Source organism: Prionailurus bengalensis, chromosome A3, assembly GCF_016509475.1.
Source record: "Prionailurus bengalensis isolate Pbe53 chromosome A3, Fcat_Pben_1.1_paternal_pri, whole genome shotgun sequence".
NCBI lineage: Eukaryota > Metazoa > Chordata > Mammalia > Carnivora > Felidae > Prionailurus > Prionailurus bengalensis.
The window spans coordinates 36,458,669-36,472,404 of record NC_057354.1 but is presented as its reverse complement, the minus strand read 5'-3'; the positions used below and the strand labels follow the sequence as shown (position 1 = coordinate 36,472,404).

The following is a 13,736-nucleotide window of genomic DNA, read 5'->3' as shown; positions in this document are numbered from 1 at the left end:
ACCTGGGAAGCTTGTCAAAAAATGTTCAGGGTTCTACCCCAGAATCTACTGCATTTGGATCTCCACAGGCTGGAGTCAAGGTATATATGCATTTTAGGCAATCTCCCAAGCGATTCTGATGCCCACTCTACAGGGGCATGGATGGACGTGGTAACTGAGCAGAGTCTGGCAGAACCATCCAATCAGACAACACTGAACTCTGTATCAAACACTGTTTTGAGGCCCTTGTGGAAAACTATGTGGACTCACAGAAAACATCCCTGCTCTCACAGAGCCTCCATTCCATGGGGAAGACAAGAAACAAATACACATATGATATGTCAAAAGGTTATGATGTTATGAGGGAATACAAACCTCCAAAGTCTTTATTAGGCACGTTGGTGAGGGAAGGTAAGAAGGTGAGCTTTACCTGGAGATGAGTGGAGGATGAGCCACGTGAACATAGTGTGCATAAGAAGGGAGAAGCATGAACACCGAGGAAGACAGAGCACGCTTGGAGGGAGAGGAGAAACAGGGCAGTAAACCAGAGAAAGGGGGTGGAGGGCAGGTAACTGGTGTGTGTGTGTGTGTGTGTGTGTGTGTGTGTGTGTGCGCGCGCGCGCGCATTGGTGGTGGTGTGTGAGAGGGTCAAATCATATATGGCTTTTATAAGGATGACACATTTTATTCTAAGGAAGATGATGTGCCATTGGAAGTTTCTAGGAAGAAAATGGACTTGGCATTTTAAAAGGATCACTCTGGGAGCAGCTGAGGGGCAGATGGGCTCAGAGAGATCAGTGATTAGACTACTACAAAAGTCCACTCAGAGAGGAGGGGGTCTTTCAGGAGGCTGGTGATGGTAAGAAATGGTTAGACTGGAAATATAATTTGAAGGAAGACCCAACAGAATATGTCAACGGACTGTATATAGTTAGTCAGAAGAAAAGTCAAGAATGACTCCAAGATTTGTGGTTTAAATAAGTGGGTGAAGGAAATTAGCCTTTACCAACACAGGAAGTACTGGGGGAGGGGCAGGCTTGGGGATGTGGAACCAAGAAATCAATTTTAGATAATGTAAACTTGAACAGTCCTCCTGGGTATCCAAACAGAGATGCTGAGCAGGAAGTTAAGATACCGGTTCAGGAAGAGAGAAGTCTGGGCTGCAGACACAAAGCTGGGAAGTCCACGAAGATGGTACATAAAGTCTTCAGTGAGGATGAAGTCCACTGGGGAGTGAGTTTGGATAAGAAAAAAGAAGATGAGGAGGAGGATTAAGGAAAGGAGTCCATGAGGGAATCATCAGTGAAGAAACAGAAAAATCAAGGTAACATGATGTCCCTGGAGGCAAGAGAATAAAGTGCTTCACTGAAAGCAACAGCACTTCCACAAATATGCCGAGCGGTTAGGAGTGACAATTAAGCGATAGAAGGTGACTTGACAAGGGCTGTTTTTGGTGAAGTGCTAGGGCCCAAGACTATTTGGGATGGATGGGTTCAATAGCGAAGTGGAGACACAGTAGAAACCGGAAGTCTCCAGTAGGAATGTAATGGTTTGTAGGTGACTTTGAAGTTTCTATGGACCACTAAAAAGGTAAAAAGAAAACTGGTAAAATTAGATTTCAATAATATATACTATTTTGCTCAATATATGTTATTATTACAGCGTGTAATATAAAAATATTGAGGCATTTTATATTTTTATACTAAGTCTGGAATCTGGTATGCATCTGACATTTACAGGACACCATTTCTGACTCGCCACATTTCTAATGCTCAATGTCCAGATGTGGCCAGTGGCTATAGTACCAGGCCATGCAGGGCTGGGCACTTTAGAAGGGCTCTGCAGTAAGGGGGAATGCTGAAATGGGGTAGTGCCTAGATTGGCGGTTGGTTAATGGAGGGTGCGTTGCTGACGATTCTGGGCATATCTGGAGGATGTGATGAGCTACCGTGTGCCAAGTTTCAGCTGGGTGTTTCAGAAGCTCTGCATATACGCATCAATGTCACCTCAGAAGAGCTTGATGAGGCAAGTAACACTGCTGCTCCCACACTCCAGGGACCTCATTCAACATGAACAAACAGCACAGATGGCAATGCCCCTTCTCATCTGATAAATGGGGCTTCTGTCAGGAAAACCTTGCTTCACCTTTCAAGCACCAGCCCTGAGGCCCTGGGACATCAGTATTAACCTAGGTTGGAACTGTAGGGGAAGGTCCCTGGGGACATGATACCTGACTGCAGGTCAAAGAGCCCTGTGGGTGTACAGCAGTCCAGTGTGGCCCCCAGTGTGGTGTTCCCAGCACCCCTCACAGCCATGCTTAGAAGGGATGACAGACAGGAGCTCTCCCACCAAAATCTTGTTTCTAGGACTACAGAACACCCTGCTGGATATGAAGGCAATAAAGGGAGAAGGCAGGAAAAGAAACTTTTCAGAGCCAGTAAGGTCTTTCTTACAGCAGTACTTAACACGGTAATATGGTGCTTTCAGTCATTTATCTCTTGAGATCTCTTTTCTTATGGTTATGTACATGAGTTTCCTCTGATGCTATTTTATTCACCGCTAAATGAAAATAATTAATAACCCAACCAGGATATTTTAAAAGCAGGTAACTTGGGGCGCCTGGGTGGCTCAGTTGATTGAGTGTTCAACTTCGGCTCAGGTCATGATCTCACAGCTCGTGAGTTCGAGCTCCATGGTGGGCTCTGTGCTGACAGCTCAGAGCCTGGAGCCTGCTTTGGATTCTGTGTCTCTGTCTCTCTCTGCCCCTTCACTGCTCATGCTCTCTCTCTCTCAAAAACTAAACAAACATTAAAAAAAAATTTTTTAAGCAGGTAACTCATAATAAAATATTAGAATACACCCAGTCTTAAAGGGCGTCTGGGTGGCTCAGTTTGTTGGGCGTCCGACGTTGGCTCAGGTCATGATCTCATGGTCCTTCCGTGGGTTTGAGCCCTGCAATGGGCTCTGTGCTGACAGCTCAGAGCCTGGAACGTGTTTTGAATTCTGTATCCCCCTCTCTCTGCCGTTCCCCTGCTCACACTGTCTCTCTCTCTCAAAAATAAATAAGCATTTAAAAAAAAATTAAAAAAGAATACACAGTCTTAGGTCACATTCAAAATGTTACTGTGTCTGAATTCTTCATGATCACATATACCCAGAGTTGATCAAAACAGGTTAGCCCTCCTGGGATGAGGCAGGGAGCACAGCGAGCAGGGATGGAAGCCAACGTCTGGCATTCAATTGGTTGCTTGTCCCAGGGCCCATCTCTCAACTCCCCGATGGTGGGTTTCCCATCTGTCCTTCAGGACTGTTTGGGAAATTTAAGTGCAATAAGGTGTGTGAAGCACACTTTAGAAAGTGGGAAGTTCTGGGGCGCCTGGGTGGCGCAGTCGGTTAAGCGTCCGACTTCAGCCAGGTCACGATCTCGCGGTCCGTGAGTTCGAGCCCCGCGTCGGGCTCTGGGCTGATGGCTCAGAGCCTGGAGCTGTTTCCGATTCTGTGTCTCCCTCTCTCTCTGCCCCTCCCCTGTTCATGCTCTGTCTCTCTCTGTCCCAAAAATAAATAAACGTTGAAAAAAAAAATTTTTTTTTAAATAAAATAAAAAAAAAAGAAAGTGGGAAGTTCTAAGCACATTTTCTTGACATTCCTGTAAAAGAAAACCTGGTACCTACAGAGAACATAAATAGATTTTGAGAAGGCAAGGATGCTTTGCATTTTTAAAGAACTTACACGATTAAAGTCCTTTCCCCTACATCTACTGAGTTATTTGGCAGGCAGGTATCATCCCTATTTGACAGACAAGAAGAATGAGACCCAAGAGACTAAGTGTCTAAGCCCACACATTTAGCTAGGGGCAGAAGTGTGTCGAGAAGGCTTGGCCCTCTGTGCAGTGCTCTTTCCACTGTGCCCAGTGGTTCCTCTGCCATCACAGTCAAAGATGGGAGTTGTAGAAAGAGTACAGGATGCTAAGTCGGAAGTCCTTGGGTCTAACCCCCTCTCAGTTTCTTCTCTGAAGTAAGATCTGGACAAGCTACCTCCCTGACCATCAGTTTCCTTGTCTAGAAAAGAGGAATGATAATAATATCTCTACAGTGGACACTCATTCATTTTCTGGAAACAATATTCAGATTTTGTCTCTAGTCCCCATCCAATGTCCGTGCATTTTCAGGAGGCCCTGTCTCCACACCAGGCTCCAGAGGTGGGCCTGTGATCCCATCCAGGCCAAGCAAAGTACTGGATTCATGAACCTCAAAGACATACATGAGCTGAAGGAGCCCTGGGAAGAACCCTGCTCTCTATTCCCATGGACCTGCAGGTACCAGAGCCAATCACCACATACTGGCTAAGAATGAAGCCAACACTGTGGAAGACAGAGCCAGAAGATGGGAGAAACAGTCCTGATGATATTCTTTGTGCCTCTGATCAGCAAGCCATACCTGAAGTCTGGACTTTTCAGGCACATGAGCCAAAAACCTTCCTTTTTTTGCTAAGCCATTTCGAGTTGGCCTTCCTGTCACTTGAAAACTAAAAGGTTCAAGACTGATACAATCTCTTCTCAGGTTTGTTACATTGAATAAGTTATTGTATGTGACAGCTCTCTGCAAACAATAAGTCTTTCCCAAACAATAAAAGCGGTGTAAAAGTAATATATTGTCAACTTATTTGGGAGGCAAATAAAACATTACAGTATAAACCTAGGCCACTTTCAATTCTTCAAGGCTTTTTTGTAAGGCAAAAAGAAAAGTTATTCCTTTTTTTTTTAAGATTTTATTTTTTTTTAAGTAATCTCTACATCCAACATGGGGCTTGAACCCACATCCCCGAGATCAAGAGTTGCACGCTCCACTGACTGAGCTAGTCAGGTGCCCTAAGAAAAGTTATTCTTAAACTTTAGTGCAATGTCCAACCATTTTTAGGAGCATAAGCATTCTGAAATGTGACATGCCAGAGAAGGTTGAGTCACTTGCAGAAAAGCAGCCCAGCACAGCATGAATTCTGACAGTGACCACAATCTTAGACCACGATGCACCATGACCATACAGAAGCCACACATCTTAAAATGAGGAAGAGGTCTCTCTTTCCCAAATTTCACTTCTAATATTTTCTTAAATTATTTGGTAATTAATCAGTTATGGAAGTAAAAAGGGTAAAACAGGTGGAGAGAGTAGTAGCGAACAATTAAAAGAATGTAGAGAGACATATATATACATATTGACTCAAAGGAACTCAGGCTAAGAGGTCAAATGGAAGGGGTATCTCATGAATTCCACTGTGAAGTCACGTCATTTTCTCTGAAGATGCTAAGGACGGAAGGCGCCTGTATTGAGACACCACAGGCAAAGCACTCAATATAGGGACCGGCACAAGTGAGTCCTCGTGAGATGCCCAAGATGCGGACGTGACCTTCCCCATTTCAGAGATGAGGAAACTGATGCCTTATGAGGCTAAGTCATCTGTCCAACTCCTACAGTGAGGGACAAGTGTTTTGCTTCATTCTGTTTCTCTGCACCCAAGTCCCTCTTCTGAGCCCTCCACTTCTCTGCCTTCCTGGGAAAGGACAGGTCTCTAAGGGAGAGTGGAGACGTGGGCTTGCTGCAGCCGCTGCCGCCTGAGTCAGCAGCAAACACTCTAGTTTTGTTTTGTTTTTAAATAAAAATTTTGAAGTTTTCTTTGATTCTGAATTGATGACTATGAAACTGTCTTGTGTAGATCTAGGGAAGTACCAATAAATAGTTGCAAAGAATGTTAACCTGAAAATGAAATCAGTGAAAAAAATCAAGGAAGTTCTTTTGCAGGAAGTACACATTTCATAGGGATTTTCCAGTTTACATTCACCTAACCCTCGCGAACCTAAAAATAAATCCTGAACCCCCCTAGGCCCCACTGTTGAGTCTCTGGTGCCTTATAAGCATAATGAAACTTGGAGACTTTAACGTTTATTTTATTTTTGGGACAGAGAGAGACAGAGCATGAATGGGGGAGGGGCAGAGAGAGAGAGGGAGACACAGAATCGGAAACAGTCTCCAGGCTCTGAGCCATCAGTCCAGAGCCTGACGCAGGGCTCGAACTCACGGACTGCGAGATCGTGACCTGGCTGAAGTCGGACGCTTAACCGGCTGCGCCACCCAGGCGCCCCGAAACTTGGAGACTTTAAAGAATTTGTAGGTTTGGGACCTGTGCTTCTTCATGATGGAGAGGGGCAGGGTGGGGATCATTGACCACTCTGAGAAATGAATGAAAGCTATTTAACTTTGACTAGAAAAACATTAAAACACACACACACACACACAACTTTTTTTTTAATTTCAGGGAATTCATGAATCACAGGTTAATAGTGTCCAGTGTAAAAGCAGAAGGGAAATATCTGTGAAAAATGGAAACTTAATGGGAACTACCTCAGGCAGAGATACCCCACCTTTGGGGGTCTCCTAATTCAAAAACACCTCCTCACACAGAGATCTGTGGTTGAAAAATGCCAACACCTGGCAGGAAGGTTGCTAGCCCTTTATTCAGGGTGATGATTGTCTTCCCTAACATCTCCCATGGCTGAGTGTGTGGGGCTGGAGAGGATGGGTAAGGAGGAAGGTGGGTAAGTGTGTATCCAGCTGCGTAGGTGGCAGGGCTGGCCAGAAGACAGCCCACAGTAGCCCTGGTGGCCAGTGGGAAAGAGGCAGAAGAGCCAGAGAGAAGCCATCACAGATGACTGTCTTATTTCAAATTTCTGCTCAGAGCTGGCCCTCTGCCCAGGGACGCACAAGGAAGAGCTCTTCCCATTGCTCTTGAACAGACAGCAAGACCCCCTTTCCAAGACTCCCATCTCATGACAGTAACAGCTTCTGTGAACGAGTCTGGGAACCTCACCCCATTTATGACATGGGTTCCTTGGGAAAATGTGTACTGAATTCTAAATCATCTGCTAACTAAATGAACTTTCTAAACACAATCCACTTGCATATTAAACTCTGTGTGATCACTGTGGGTGTTCAGATGAACATGTGAGCTTTTCGGAATTTGGGCCTGAGAAGTCTGTGGACTCCCAATTCCTGTGTACCTCGGAGAAGTAAGTGGGTCCTTCCTCCAAAGCTGTATCTCCTTGTGAGTCTACTGGCAGCTACTGGAAATGAAAGGTGTTCTAGCTGGTGGTCCCCACCCCTCCTCCTACTCTGGATGTTGGTTAACAGAGCTCCTACTGAAGGTCACCAGTTTACACTCTTATTGTATCCCTCTTTCATCACTGACTTGCTGGCTAAATGAGGGTTTATAACTTAACTTTTTGGTACTTGTTTTTATAGCTGCAAAATGAAGCTGGGCTGTCAAGTGGAGACAAATAAAAAATGAGAGTGCTGAGCTTCTTGGCAAAATACTACGTGCAGATGGATATTACCATTTCTAGCAGGCAGGGTAAGATATATAACAATCTACTAATCTGGTGTTAATGACATTTACATTAACTCCTTTTCGGGGAAGAATGGAAATGATAATATAATTAATACTGCATAAGTACTTTCTAGTTGAGAAGACATTTTGATATTCACTATCTCACTTGATCCTTAGTAAAACTTGGGAAGGCTTGTATAGTAGGCATCACTTTTACCTCTGCTCAAGAAGTCAGGAGCCCAACACTCCGAGAGGCCAAATGATTTGTCCAAGGTCATCCAGGGAGTGAGGAGAGAGGCAGTGGCCAAAGCCAGGCCTTTTAATTTCAAGTGTGATCTCTTTTCTACTTGTTTCATTCCCTGGGTCTGTGCACAGGAAAGGTACTTTGTGGGGAACAAGCACAAAGGATGAGAGGGCTGAGAGACATCGTATCATAACTTATTCTATCCAGCTAGTCTAACTTAGATATGTCCTACTCCAGCTCATCTGGCCTATCTTATTCTAATTCAGCAGAGGGCAGTTTCCTTAGGGGTGCTGGAGACAGGGGTGCATGAACCATCTCATTCACAAAAACTGGTGGTTAATCATTGGAAAGAATTTTATTATTAGCAAAGGACGATAAAACCTCAGCTTACTGTAACATATAATAAGCAAAGGATAATCTTAAAAAAATGATTTGAGGGGCGCCTGGGTGGCGCAGTCGGTTAAGCGTCCGACTTCAGCCAGGTCACGATCTCGCGGTCCGTGAGTTCGAGCCCCGCGTCAGGCTCTGGGCTGATGGCTCAGAGCCTGGAGCCTGTTTCCGATTCTGTGTCTCCCTCTCTCTCTGCCCCTCCCCTGTTCATGCTCTGTCTCTCTCTGTCCCAAAAATAAATAAACGTTGAAAAAAAAAAATTAAAAAAAAAAAATGATTTGACTGGATAAAAATTTATTATTGTGTCACAGTCGAGAAAAACTATTCTAGATAGACCAAACCAATAGAATAGCTCATCCCCACCACCAGCATTTTCACTCAGACATTCCATATAAGGGTGGGCATCTAAGGGCTGCTGTATAGTTTCTGTCTCAATCCAAGCAAAGGGGCCTGTCTGTAGGCCCTGTTGAGGGTGTGGCCCAATATGTTCCTCAACTATCTGTAGATCATGTTCTGGCTCTGAGCACTGGCCACAGGTGACTGGAAAAGGGGAGGGCAGAAGGCAAGATGAAGGGCCATTGGAGAAGTCCTGCTGCTATAGGTCAAAAGGAGACCCTGGTCCCTGGAGAAGCCTCCTTCTTTTGTGCACCCCCAAAGTGAGGCCCCATTAGTAGAGGCCGACTAAGCATGTTCATCCCTTAAACCTAAAAACCCCAATTATCACAATACTGATCTATATACACAATAAAAACTACCTCGCATCACAAATTAAAACAAATCACATAAAAATACAAGGAAATATAAGTAAATGTCTGCCCAACTTTGAAAACTATAACAGCAAAATCACAAAGGCAGAAATTGTTATGGAAACCATAAAATTGAGGACATAGACACCTACTACATAACAGTGTCATAGAATTAAAAGGTAAATGATAAACTCACTAAAAGTTACTTTTCTTACTACTTAAGGAATTTTTATATAGTTGGGAGTCTGTGAAATACAAAAATACCAATAGAAAAATGGACACAAACACACAATTCACAAATGAATGGGTCTCAGCTAAAATAAGTACATAGTGACCTCAGTTATCAAGTATCAAGTATGGAGGGGTACAGACTAGGTCATTAACAGAGGCTGTCTTTAGGTCGGGAGTTGTGGATAATATTTACTTTCTTTGTTTATATTTGGATTCTAGGGTTTTCATACAATGAACATGGACAATTTTGGTAAGCAGTTATTAAGTAAAAAACTAAGTTCAGAACACTGTGGGAAATGTGAAATATGGAAACAACCTCTTCCCCCTCAAGGAACTTTTCCTAGTGCTACAGGAATGTCTGGTTAATGGCTTCTAAGTAATTTACCACTAGCATTGTTCAGGAAATACAATAAGATGAGAAGAATGGATTCTTAAAAAGTTTATGACACATCATGAAAAAACTAGAAAAAACACCCACTACTTATTTAATTTTTTGATACAAAAGGAGGGTTCTTTTCTCAAATGATCTGATTTATACTTATGCAAAGTTTCCTTATAAAAACTTAATTCTGCCAATAAGGGCATAAAGTTAATGCATAGTCAAATTTGTTAAGTATTTTATTTCTTCTGAAAACATAAGGCCTAAAATGTTTCGTTATATATTCTTTTATCTTTCCTAAGATAAAATATAACTCTCCCCCCATTTTTTTTTATCACAGCTTTTAAATCTACAAGTGAAGGTCTCTTTTGTGCAAAATTACGGTTTTTCTTTAGCTGTATTTTCATCTGCTTCCTCTGACAGAAATTCAGTGTGAGAAAGGATTTCTGAGATAATTTGATATCCTCCCCCCTTGACTGAGAGATGAGGGCTAAGGCCCACAGAGGTTCAATTAGGACAGTCAAGCTAAAAATAACCCAGGCTAGCATAGTTTATTACTTCTTTAGACTCGTTCTCATTTCAATTTTATACTCATAAACCAGAAGAGTTCTTTAACATTAAACAGTAGCTTGACTTAAGTGTTCAATTTAGTACTTAAATAGTGTCTCCCGTCAGAACACGCCAGGGATCCTTCCACCCAGCTGATGCTACAGTGAGGGCCTAGTGTGTGTGACTGGGTATGACTGCTGAACCTCAATGGCTTTTGTCACAGCTCAGCCACAACCCCAGTGAAACATGAGGCAGAGAACTCCCATATCTTGATTATATATACACTCTCAGGCAGCACTGGTATACTAAATGCCATTGTTAATTTCCAAAAGAATCACAGACTTATAGCTTAGGTTTAAGAGTAAGAAAGTAACTCAGAATTTTGGACATTCTTCTGAATAGCAGAGGATCCATTACAGTGCAGAAGGGATACATCTTTAGGTCACCAGGATAACCCTCAGTGCCCCCTATCTGGCAGACTACAAGCTCCTTGAAGGCAGACTACAAACTCTACTTTCTTAGTTTTTCTTTGTTTCCCTAGTGCCTAGCAGACTTCCTGGCATGGAGCCAGCACTCAGCGAATTATGTTAAAGTGAGGTGGTAAGAACAGATGAGAAAGATCTCCAGAGAGTGAGTGTGCCTGTAACCAATGCTCTATGAGATAATAGCTTTGTGCTGACCCTGAAATGTCCCACATACATACAGAGTTCTACTTACACAATAAAGTCATTACTTTCTAAAGTAATTATTTTGGTGATTATTGGCTATTTTCTCTAATAAAGAAATAGGAAAAATAATAAATAATTTTTAATTTACCCAAGCCCCAGAGCTTTACATCTGAGGAAAAGGAAAAACAAACAAACAAACAAACAAACAAACAGCCTCTACACAGGGACCTGGGTTTGTAAATATGAAAGAAAATATTGTTGAAATGGGATATAACTGAGTGCAACCAAAATTTACTTTATGTTTTTCATATTGCTAGGAAAATGAAACAAAACAAAACAAAACAAAACAAAAGGTAAAAACTCTGAGAACAACTTCCCAGCTCCATTCTTAGCAATAGGCCAAAAACTGAGGCTACAAGGACCTCGAGATTTCTTATGAGAAACTGTAGTAAGAAAAATACAGTGACTCATCCCATAATAATGCCCCTTCTTCCCAAAGTACACATCACAATTCCCACATCCCTGGCATGTGGGCACTTGGTGCAGAACTATTGCAACACGGAGCATCTCGCTGCACCAGTGCCCCTTGGTGGGCGAGAGAGATGCTGATATTAGGGTAACAGACCTCCCTGGTGCTGGGGGAAGGCTATTAGCGGGTGGCATGGTTGCACTCATTCTGCCTCCCAAAGGAGAGGGCTTACTCCCCTTGTACTGCTTGATCTGGATCAGCAGTTCTTTTGTGTAGCCACCTTTAAGAACTGGGGAGCTGGGTACAGCTTCTGTACAGGATCAAAGAATCCCCTGGCAGAGCAGTTCTGAATAGGCACCCCCAGGATCACCTAACCAACAGTCATTCAGACACTGAGGAACCAAAACGGGGGGGAAAAGATGAAAGAAAAGGAATCTACTACTCACGGCACAAGCAAGGTTCCCAGGCTGTTGCTCGGGTACTGGCTCACTCCCCCATCACTTCTGGGGCCATAGAGAACTAAGTTCAGTGAACAGTTAGAGGAAAATAACTGCTGTTTCTTGACAAAAACGTATCTCCAATACAGTATTTAGGAAGCCAATTTCCCAGGCCTTTCTAGTCAAATAGTCCTGGAGAATAATTACCAAGAGAAATGAGACGGATCCTGCCCTTTGGCGAATATCAGTGTAAACTGATAAAGAATCCAAAGCTTTCTGGAAGTTCAAGGAATATTCACAGAGGAGCCAGATATCACTGGCTTTGGGCATTTGAAGTATATATCAAGGACTATGCACGCCTTCTCTCAGACAGAAGGCAATTCTGGGAAGGAAGGATGGTTTATTGACCCTCAAATGGCTGAGACAGGTGGGCTCCTCAGAGATCAAACATGAATGAGGCTAAAGCTCCAAGGCACATGTGGCAGAGGGACCAAGTTGTCAGCTCGATGGGCAGTGTGCAGGAGGGTCCTTCTCCAGGCCTGGATATTTTACTGTTTCTGGGGGCGACAAGCTTGAGGAAGTGGTGGATGAGAGGCCTGTTAGGAGGGAAGGTGCACAGGTGAGCTGGCCAGCCCGAAGGGATGCACAGAGCCTATGTCCAGGGAGGGAGCTGTGTAGTGCTGCTGAGCGTTAGCAGACTCCCACGTGTGTGGCTGGGACAGCATGTATGTGAAGGCACAGAGGTGGGGAAAAGAGCAGCTGAAGAGACAGAGACTGACCACATCTAAAGAGAGTCACTGAAAACAATGAACGATCCTCATGATATAAATGTACTTTTCTTTATAAGCCATTTTGGTTAACTCTGATAGTGTTATCACTAAACGTCAGAACATTCTGAAGAGAAGAAAATTGAACTGGCTTGTGTAAAAGGCTCAGACTAGACTAGTCAAGTTTTCAGAATGAAAATGCTTAACCTTTAGGAAGTCCTCCAGATTATAGGATTTATTTGACAGCAGCTATAGCAAAATCAGGATCTGTATAAATACCAGTGCCCCAGAGGAGGATAACATTTCATTTGTATTGAGATGTTTTAATTCACCCTTAATAATTTAAGATATTACGTATTAATATTACATATCATATAAGATCTAATTTCTTCTTTTTTCCATCTGAAGCAGTAACACTTCCTGGTACAGTTAATTGTTGTTTTCTTAAACCAAAGATCAATTTCTTCACTGCTCTGAGAATCACTTAAGTTATATTATATTAACTTGCCAACAGCATTACTATTTTTGTATTTATTAACTTACTGAGATAACTCTAACATCCTGGAAAAATCTCAAAGAATACACTTTTAATACTCTTCAACAAATTTGCTTCATTTATGTCATTTAATTGACAGATGAAGAAATAAGGGTCCCACTGGTTTTTCCAAAAGGCTCATCTCCAAATAAAAGCATTTCTGCTCTTTACTTTTCCTAGGTCTCTAATTCACCCATCTAGTCTCCATCCGTTTATTTCAGATGAGGTAAGAATCTGGTTTTAGACCATGTGGGCCAAATGTCACATTTCATATGGATTAAAAAATAATAAACATAAGGGGTAATCTAATATTCCCATAAATTATTTTAGAAGCATCATAATCCTGTCACACTTCATGTCCAGCTTTCATGTCTCCTAGTTTTTTCCTTCTTTGTTAAAGTTCAAGTGACATATCCAAAAATATGAAAAAAAAAGTTTGCACCGAGGTAAGTTCAGAGAGAATGGACTGTGGCTGCAATGACACACACACACACACACACACCCTCCAAGGAGACTCTCTCAAAGGCATATGTTAAGTTTACAAGGCACAGCTATAAGTTACAACATGAAGGGGTAGTTTTCTGTATCTATCTATCTGAAGAGAGAACTCCAATGAAACACAAACGAAACAGGCAGGACCTGATGGAGCTTGAGACTTAGCCTGAGAAAGGAGAGAGAAAACAAACCCTATCGGCAAAGAAACAACACACTGGGGAAAAGTATGATTCTCATGAAAATGTCAGTGATTCACCATGGAATAAAATTCAAAGCCGCTGACCCCAATGAAAGCTTCCAGTGGAAACATGTGGATTTTCCTTCATTTCATTTAAAGACCTTGCTTTATCTCATTTGAACATTATCATAAGCACCATCCCAGATTTTGTGATATGTTCCTTTCTCATTAAAACTGATACCAAAAAAAATGATATTAAAAGATACGGCTGATAAACTGAATTTTCAAGGGG

The 13,736-nt window shown here is 42.6% G+C and overlaps 1 protein-coding gene across 1 annotated transcript in view; it reads right to left on the bottom strand.

Annotated features, from left to right (window-relative positions):
* Positions 1-13,736, bottom strand: part of LOC122496575 (SLX4 interacting protein) — a 179,449-nt gene that overhangs the window by 7,121 nt on the left and 158,592 nt on the right. The gene's annotated exons all lie outside the window — the stretch shown is intronic.